The sequence below is a fragment of the Adiantum capillus-veneris genome, chromosome 27 (genome assembly GCF_014529385.1).
Source record: "Adiantum capillus-veneris isolate H3 chromosome 27, ASM1452938v2, whole genome shotgun sequence".
NCBI lineage: Eukaryota > Viridiplantae > Streptophyta > Polypodiopsida > Polypodiales > Pteridaceae > Adiantum > Adiantum capillus-veneris.
The window spans coordinates 36,233,458-36,243,768 of NC_140957.1; the positions used below are offsets into that span (position 1 = coordinate 36,233,458).

General features: G+C 42.9%; 1 pseudogene; it reads right to left on the reverse strand.

The window, feature by feature from the left end:
* Window positions 1-8,090: 8,090 nt before the first annotated feature.
* LOC147421776 (chloroplast envelope quinone oxidoreductase homolog) lies at window positions 8,091-8,915 on the reverse strand (annotated as a pseudogene).
* Window positions 8,916-10,311: the final 1,396 nt, after the last annotated feature.

Below are 10,311 nucleotides of genomic sequence, written 5' to 3' on the forward strand. Positions count from 1 at the left end.
ATTTTATAGCAAAAATGATTGAATAAATCTCAACATTGATGTGTGCTTTATATATCTCAATGATAAAAATGGGTTGTATGGAGCAACCCATCTATTGTCTAGCTTGCAATCTCTTAATTGAACAAAACTTCCATTATCTCATCTCGTATACGTAGGATATCCACTTTCATCCACATTTGTAGACAGGATCAATTTATGTGGATATTTAAACCTAAATTTTTAATCAGCCATACATGGAGCATTGAATTCAAGGGACCACATGGTCCATGAATATTGCAATGACTAATCACATGATGCAACTATGGAAATAGCTCTTTGTTTGGGAGCTTAGCGCAGACAAACTTATCATAGTGGGACTCTTCCATTGATTTGTACTCAGATGCTAAAATCAACAATATATGTGCATGAGAAAGACCTCTCTTTTGAAACTCAATCGCACATACATGGCCTATAACATCTCCAAAGACAGCCTTTTTTATGAGAAAATGCATCATGTCTGTGAACTTTTGATAGAATACATGTTGATGAATTGGGAAAACAGATTGTAAATATTGTATATATAGTGTGATAACACATGTAAATAGCCTCCTGGCGTAGCCGACATCAGGCATCAAGGATTAGAGCCGTGAATAATCCGTCAAAAGGAGGGAATGAGTTGTGTAGCTATGATCCAACTCCAAGTTTTTTTGTAAATATCAGCGCTTATGAAAGTTTTATGCCTTTCGGTTCCTTACTATGTACTTGTGATAGAAGCAAATCGGATGAAATTTCATTGGGATGACTTGTGGGTAGCATTCCTTCCACTATAATGTCAACTTTGGGGCGTCCTCAAGGTTAGCTGATCACAACAAGTGTGAGTTGTACCCTCTAAGTTTAATATCCTACAAGTCAACCGAAAGAGAGGGCTTAGTAATGGTTGGCAAAGGGGGCTTGGGAAGATTATTGGCAGGAACTCACTCCTAGCTGAATTTTCTTTTAAGGTGGTCAAAAATATGATGATTGCACTAGGGATGGCGTCCTCCTCACTATCTCACACCGGCATGGGCAGGAGGAGATCAATGGCCCACGCCCATTTTGGGGATGGGGTGAGATCTGAGCCGTCTGATGCAGTTTGAGTAAATTTGGGAAAATAGGTAAATTTGGGTGCATCAAAACTTGTCTATTCGGGCACCCCCTCCCCCCCCACTCTCCTCCCCCGGAATCAAACCTAGAACATCACATTTGCAAGGCTATCACCTTAACCACCTCACATGTGCGTGCTTGTTGAAAGCATTGGGAGAAGGGATTCCCTTATGATGAACCCATTGCTATGTAAATTTGGGTCACTTTAGTAGATTCGAGCAAATTGGTAAATTTGGATGCGCTGCAACATCGGATGGCCCATGATGCACCCTCTCTAAGAAATAGGCGTGGGCCATTGATCCCCTCCTACCCATGCCGTGTGAGATAGTGCTGAGGGGATGGTGTGCACGTTGCCTGGGAGCTAGAGAGGGAAGGCGGCGCCGTGCTCAGTATGGAGGCCATGCGAGGAGCCTTCTCAAGGCTCCCACTTGAATATGGTTATAGAAGGGCACAGGGGGCTTAAATCTTGCACACACTATAGAGGCCGAGCAAGAAAAAACAGTGGGAGAAAGAGACCAAAGCACGCAGTGTAGGAGCCTAAAGAAATCACAGAGAAGGAGGGTTGGGGCTCACGTCTTTCCATAGGAGGAGCGAGGTGGGCGTGTTTGAGAGAGAGAGAGAGAGAGAGAGAGAGAGAGAGAGAGAGAGAGAGAGAGAGAGAGAGAGAGAGAGAGAGAGAGAGAGAGAGAGAGAGAGAGAGAGAGAGAGAGAGAGAGAGAGAGAGAGAGAGAGAGAGAGAGAGAGAGAGAGAGAGAGACAATCACAACACCTAAAAAGGGGAGGGAGCTATGGGATCTTGAGAGAGGAGGACATGCAACTTCAAGGATCAAGTGGTGGAGAGAAGGGGGGTCTTCAGGATCTGGTCATGAGCAAGGCCACTAGGGGTCATAAGGCAGATAGTGAAGAGGAGGACTCCACTTAAGATTGCATGTGGGATGACTGCAGAGAGCCGGCAAGTCTAGAGGGAAGCAGCACTACCTCAGGATGCCAAATGCAAAATCTAGACCAAGCGATGAAAGGAAAAGTGACGGCAACTGGGAGGCCTTCAGGAGCTGATTGCATATTATAAATACTGGTTGAATATAAGCAAGTAGGAGACTATAGACTGCAAGCGTGAGGAGTTCACTATGTAGCACGTGCAAACAAGAGGTATTTAAATAATCCCTTACTTGTATATTTTCAAGTATTATATGTACCCCTTATGTATGCATTTTTTGTAAAAAAAACTAGCCTTATGTATGAAAATTTTCACTTTGTCAATTAAAAAACCCTTTATGTAAGTACATTTTTCTATATATGTACCTAATCATAAATCCCATATTTTTCTCACACGTGCTAATCTTATATATTTCCTAGTAGACGCCCGGGGACTGCAAGAGAGAAAAGTGTTACTATTGAGGATCTCTGCAAGTTTGAAAAGACAACACTATCACAGGGAGGGTGTTGCAAGTTGGAGACCACCAAGGAGGGTGAAAGGACGCTCCAACCAAAAGACTTCAAGTGCAAAAGAAGAGGAAGGTGCAACTCAAAGCCGTCAACATCTCACCGTGACGACTGGTAACTAGTATTGTGGTTGGGGTGGACTTTGTTAGTATTTTTTAAGATGGTTTAAAGTGAACACATTACTTAAGTGTGATGGCAGTAGATCTGGAAGCATAAAGCTTCAAGATTATAAAGCAAGCATCCATATTCCATCCACTGTAAGGCTCCTTCATCTCTTTTGTGTTGCTTTCCAAGTGCTTCCTCTCACTACAACACCCAAACTTAATCTACATGGCAGAGCACGTCATTCTCTCTCTTGTTTTTGACCCGAAAGTTTCTAGGTTAACCATATCCTATTCCTACTGCAAGATTCTAGCCTCCTCTGTGATGTTTTAAAAAAGGAATCTCCTTCTCAGGGTTAATGCAAAAGAGTGGGGGGACTTTAGTATCCCAAAAACCCTCCCCTAATTTCACCACATCGAGTTCTTTGTGTGAAGAAAATAATTTGTAAATACGGTGTGCAAGCAGTCCTTTTTGAAAAAATAACTTTTTGATAATATAGGGTTTGTTGTTTTGAGTTCTTGGGCTCTCTCATCTTTTGGAGATCTCGTTGGGGACAAGAGTGTGTTTTTTTTAATTCTTCTATTAAAGATACCTAGTACAAGCTTTGGATACTAGTGTACATTATTTGCATCATTTGTATTGGCTCAAATCGGTGCTTTATAGTTTAGCTTACAAAATGGCGGTAACAATCTTTATCGAGGAGGAAGAAGTCAAGAACTTTATCTCAAATTTGGAATAACAAATCATTGCCATGCACATCATAGCCGAGAAGGATCGGATGTTGGTTTTAGCTCTTGTCTTGAGAGGAAAGGCGAGTGAGTTGTTCAAGATTCTAGAGGAAGAGAGGAAGCAAAGTTGGGACTGAATTAAGCAAGCTCTTCTAGACCAATACGGGAAGAGGGTAATGATCAAGGAAGTGATGGAAAAACTTTAGGATTTACGGCAAGACATAGGCAAAGCCTCTTTGATATTTTTCCACCTCTATATGGCAACAACTGAAGCAGACAGTAGAGGCTGCACCAGGTGATCTCTAAAATATGCATCAATTCTTGTTTTGCTTACATCCTAATTTAAAGATAAGGTGCGAGAAGAAGATGTGGTCACCTTTGATGGAGCAGTGAGAGTAGCCAAAAAAAAGAGCAGAAAGATTAGGATAAAGCTCAAGCACACAACCACCACTTTTGTGCCATCTCAAAATGGGGTCTTCTATCAAGAAAAGAAGCTTGAGAGGACACCAGCAGACCTGATCCAGTGACTGCCAACATCATCCAGAAACTCTCAACTCCGCTGCAATAGCTTCGCATTGGAATAATGGATCGACATCCACCTACTGAGAGGATGAATGGAAGGGGTAGAGGAAGAAGAGGATGATGTTATAATTGCAGGGAGGAGGGCCATTTTTCTCTTGACTATCCTGAGCCACCCAGAGAGAGAGGGGGTAACTACCCTCTTTATGGCAGAGGAAGGGAAAGAGTTGACCCCCTACCCCAAGAAGTGAGAGAAATACCTCCAATTCCTAATCCTGCACCCGAGCCCCTAAATGAATAAGGAAGAAGGGTAGGTATAATCTCTTTGGAAGAACATAATGAGACCTTGGACAACAAGAGGGCTAGAAGAGACAAAGATCAAGAGTCTAAGGAGGACAAAGGGTAAGGCCTGAGAGCAGCACAGGAAGGAGGAGGAGGCAAATTCAATGACAAGATTATTTGTTGGGACAAGGTATGGACGAGGATGATCTTACTTAAAGATATCAAAAGCCAAAAATCCAACATAATCTTTGACGAGATGCTTGCTTTAAATTCTAAACTAAGGAGACAATGGCCAAAAGGTTTAAGCACTCGGTCTCCTCCCAAGGGTAAGGCATCACATGCTGCTATATCTACCATTAAAGTGGGCCGTCCAGTGGATATGGTCCCTCTTATTAAAGCTACCCTTGGAAGGAAGAGTCCAGTGGATGCTTATAATGATGGAGGGACTGAGGTATGTGTGATAACGAAGTCTACTATGGAAGAAATAGGGGTTTTTGTCTTTGCAAGGCCTATGTCCGCATTCGTAGGGCTAATCACCACCAGGATAAATGTTTAGGCATTACTAAAAATTTAAAGGTTAAAGTGCTTGATATTAAATGTCTTGTAGACTTCTACATTATGGCAGCAGGGGAGAGAGCTTATCCCATAATTTTGGGGTGACCATGGCTCATCGCGGTGCAATGAAAATCTGGGGTTCTGGTCTTATCACAGTGCCTAATAAAGCCCAAGGGAAAACCATCACCTTCAATATGAATACCAGGGAAACCTCCTCTCAACCTTTTGAGTGCAAGCATGACCAGGATTCCAGAGACATCTATTCATATGGCTCTACTGAGGAGTCTATATCGTCTACAGATGAAAGTCTTGATGATGATCTTCTCAAGGTATGCCCTAGCCTGTTTGGGATCTCTATATAAGAAGATAAGGCTCTCTCTAATAATAAGAATGTTCATGGAGAGTATCTCTATTAGTTCCTCTTCTCTTCCCTCTTCTTCTATCCACTATGGTATTAATCTTAAAGATACGCTTGATGAGGATCTATCCAACCAAGAGAAGGAGGATTATAATACTATGTTCTCTAGATTCCCAATTTTTTTTGATATAGAGTATGCAGATCTACGGGGAGCCAAATATGTAGCATAAAATCAATCTCAAGGAAGGGGCTCGACCACGTGCACAAAAGCTCCATAGGCTGGAAACAATCAAGTCAATGGATCTCCATGAAGAGGTAGCTAAGCTCCTTGAAGCTGATATTATTTTCCCTACCAAGGAATTCAAATGGGTCTCTCTGGTAGTAATTGTACATTAAAAAATGGATGATTTTTAATATGTGTAGAATTTAGTCCTCTTAATGCAGCAACTAAGAGAGACCATTATCCCCTACCCTTCTAGGATGAAATTCTTAATTAGTCACACAAATAGAGGTGCCCTTTGCCGAACAAATAGCCACCCTTCGCCGCCCTCCGTGTGCCTTCTCTCAAGCATGCAGTACCTCACGACATCAAACACCTCCATGAGCCTCTCTCAAACGCCAAGCGTCCTATGGCACCGCCTCTTCCGTCATCTCTCTTCCTCCCTATGCCTCTCTCCCAAACACGGCAGTGCCTCACGGCAGCGCTCACATGTAAGCTCAATCTTTCTTTGTATATTTATTTACCTCTCTATTAAAAAAAATAGTAAAATAGTAAAGAACTAACCTTTGTATTGTACGCATTTTGTTGATGTAGAGAGGTCCTAGAAAGAGAAGATGTGGTAGGGGGTGCGTGAATGACAATGTTGCAGGGTAAACCGGTAGATATTCACGCCCAAGTTTGACAAAAGACGGCCTGCTATATGAATGAGGAGAGATGAGAAAAATAATTATTTGGATTGAGAGAGAAAAGAGGGAAAAAGAGACAAACAAAGGAGAGGAAGTTGAGAGAGAGGGAGGAGAGGTAATTAGGTCAAATAAAAAATTTATATCCAAGAGAGAGAGAGAGAGAGAGAGAGAGAGAGAGAGAGAGAGAGAGAGAGAGAGAGGGCACCTTGTGCCGCTAGGGCCATAGGGCGTCAACATAGAGCATAGAGGGGCTTTTAGTAGCATCGAGGACACCACGACCCTGGGCCATAGGGTGTCAATGTAGAGCATTTATGTTTTTTTTTTTAATTGGCATGGAGGATGACACCTTGTTGTCATAAAGCAATAGGAGACAAACATAGAGCAATGGTGGTTTCTTCTTAGCATGGAGGACAACGGCCATAAGATGCCAAGATAGAGCATGGAGAGTTTTCCCTAGTATACAAAAAACCCCACGGCCATAAAAAGAGCACCCTTGGCCATAGGTTGCAAAAAAACCCTCATGAAGGGTTTCTTCTGAACATAGAGGGCACCTTGTGGCCTTGGGGCCATAGGATGCCAATATAGAGCATAGAGAGGTTCTTACCAGCAAAGAGGGGATCCTATGGCCTTCAGGTCACAGCCAAGGGAGGTCACCTAATAAAAATGTAACCTATCACGTGAGTGCAACAGAAGGGTATTTAAAGTTCTTGAAACCTACATAAATATATATACAAAAGGGCACTTACAGATTTTAAAAGAAAAGGGTATATTATATTTCTAATAAAATTCACAAATAAGGGGTTTTACAAACATGTCTTGAACGCACGTGATATGGTAGTTTTACACATAGTGAACCCCCCGAGGGCCACAGGGTACCATATAGAGAATAGAGAGGTTCTTACTAGCATAGAGCGGACCCTATGGCCTTTACGCAAAATGATGCCAATATAGAGCATGGAGAGGTTCTTACTAGAATAGAGGGGACCCTATGGCCTTCAAGCCACATGGTGCCAATATAGAGCAAATAGTGTTTTTTACTGGCATATAGAGAACCCTAGGCCATTGGTTGTCAAAAATTCATCATAAAGGGTTTCTTCAAATTGAAAACATAGAGGGCACCTTGTGGCCCTTGGGGCCATAGGATGTCAATATGGAGCATAGAGAGGTTCTTACTAACATAGATGGGACCCTATGGCCTTCAGGACTTAGGGTGCATGCCAATATAGAGCAAATAGTGCTTTGTACAGACATAGAGAGCACTCTATGGCCCTCGAGCCATAGGTTGCCAAACCAATGAGGGTTTTTTGGAAACAATGAGGGCACCTTGTGGCCTTGGGGCCATAGGATGTCAATATAGAGCATAGAGAGCTTCTTACTAGCATAAAGGAAACCCTATGGCCTTTTGGCCACAGGGTGCCAATATAGAGTAAGCAGAGGTGCTTACTAGCATAGAGGGGACCCTATAGCCTTCATCCCACAAGGTCTCCTCAATATAGAGCAAATAGTGTTTTTTACAGACATAGACAACACCCTATGGCCCTGGGGCCATAAGTTGTCAAAAAACCATCATGAAGGGTTTCTTCAAAACATAGAGGCCACCTTGTGGCTTTGAGGCCATAGGATGTCAATGTAGAGCATAGAGAGGTTCTTACTAGCATACAGAGGACCCTATGTTCTTCAGGCCATAGGGTGCCAATATAGAGCAAATAATACTTTTTTTTAGTAGCATAGAGAGCACCCTGTGGCCTTTATTTCTTGTCATATATTTCTTGAGATCCGGAGGTTATCCTGACTTGCTCATGGCGAGAAACTCTCGATGTTAGGTAATTTGCCTCCCAAATTTTAGGTTGTGAAGGGGAAGTGAGGATCTCTCTCTCTCTCTCTCTCTCTCTCTCTCTCTCTCTCTCTCTCTCTCTCTCTCACACACACACACACACACACACACACACACACACACACACACAAATGGGCATGGCAGCCCATGAAAGAGTGATTACTCACAAATACCTTAAAACACAAATATGCGCCAATAGCAGACAACTACTTTGCAAAATTTGTACTTATTTGAGATGGGCTTAACCATCAAATGTCACTGTTACCTTTCATGTCACATGCCCCTCTTTACTCCTGGCCCCTGCTCCTTCTACTTTTAACAAGGGGTGTTGCGATTCCACCCCAATCTTCAAATTTTCCTCCTTTACAAGGTTGGTCAAGAACGAAAAATCCTTGGCATTGGCAGACATCAAGAATGGAATTGATTGCTGCTTACAGAAAGTTAATTTCTGTATAGCTATCGACGCCAATGAGTCAAAGTTTGGAGTAAGATCCACCACTTTGGCAATAGGTTTAAGAGTGGGACTAAACTTCAAAAGGGAATCCCAGTTGTACCATGAATAACCGGATTATAAAGTTGACCAAAAGGGCTCTCTCCTTCTAGTGTTTTGTAATCTAGAACCTCATCATCACCCAACTTTTCCAAGATCTATATTGTGGGCTCCACAAGTAGCGATAATGTGTGCACCGCCAAGCTTCACTATCTGTACAACATATAAGCCAACGCCACCAGATGTAGCAATGATAAGAAGATTGGCATGGTTGGAACCATCCAACTTCAGACCCGCAATATCTTGAATGGATTGCAAAGCAGTCTCCAAGCAGTTAGGTCTGCAACTAGTAAGCAAGAACCATCAATAGGAGAGACCTCTGGTAGTCTTTTGACAGTATATTAAGTGAAATTTGAAGATAGAAAAGGACGAGCAGTCCCACATGTATTTTCCAATCAACATGGTTTACATTGGCTGCTTCAAGTTTAACTAGAACTTCACCGTGTTGGCATAGGAATCTCTACATGCTTGAGAGGAGGAATAATGTAGATCTTGCATGAGCTTGCCATCCACCATAGCTAATTCTCTCTCTCTCTCTCTCTCTCTCTCTCTCTCTCTCTCTCTCTCTCTCTCTCTCTCTCTCTCTCTCTCTCTCTCTCTCTCTCTGTGTGTGTGTGTGTCTCTCTCTACCTTACTTTAGCGTTTTGACAAAATGCTAAATTTTGTGTGTACTTGGGCGTGGTGTTGGGCCTCTCTCGCCTTCTATTGGCTGTCTCTTATGCCTTGTGGGTTGTGGTGTCCTTGGCCTACCTCACCCCCTCAGCAGTTGTGTGCTCTTCTACCTCTCTGCAGATCCGAGCACGAGGACTAGGGTTAGATGTGGGCGGGTGACCTTCATTTTTAATACTTACAAAAAGAGTTAAATTCTAGAATGCTTGAAGGAATATTGCATTAGGCAATACCCCCTCTACACTTATTGGCTCATTCTATGTAATTGAGTTGGAATCATGAAATTCCCATGGTTGGAAATATTGTCATCGGATACTGCAAGTACTCACAACTCCACCTGTAAACCAAGCCACAACATCATTGGTGTGTTGATTGATGCTCACTATCAAATTAAAAAAATTAACTCGTTGCTCTCGTTGCATGTCCTTGCCTCTAGAATCGATAGTCCTTGTTCTACAGAGTCCTCATTCTACAGAGCGTGCATTGAGATTTTCACAGCGTAAGCGAGCAATATTCCTCGTCAACCGAGCTAGAAATGTCATACACAACCAAGAGAGCACGGGGCTTATATACCTTACCTTATACTCACCCCTCTCCTTATACCCCCCCCCCCCCCCCCCCCCCCCCCCCCCCTTATACATACGGTATGAGAAAGAGATAATATGGGGCCAACCCCCATTGTTTATCCATATGTGCAACCTCCAAAACCCCCCCTCTTGTACACTCACATGGTACCATACAAAAATACAAAGTGAATCACCCGAGCTCAATGTACATGAATAACCACACACAAAGAGGTGCCAAGAACTGTTGCATGTAGTAAGCAAATCCCTATGGGGATATCTACTCTCAAAAGCGCTCAATAGAACACTGCATGTGCTCAAGAAAATGTGGATCTGTCAACACATAGTCATCTGTAGAGAAACTACTTCAAAAAGTGCTAGCCATGTAAGACAAGGGAAGCTAGAGCCTGAGAGTCCACCACCCAACCACCCATTATATAGCAAAGCCCTTGGCCCTTTGCCCTAGTTAGACTCCCCGTTCCACACCGCCTAGCCCGGCCTTTCCCTTGTCTAGTCCGGCCTTGACGGTGTCTTGACATTACTCCCCCCTTAAGAAGAGTTTTCATCCTCGAAAACAAAAGTGGGGAACTTCTTCTTAAGAACACTAATGTTTTCCCAAGTGGCACCTTCTTCAGGTTGGTCTTTCCACTTGATTAAGGCTTGTTGACGTACGTGATGAT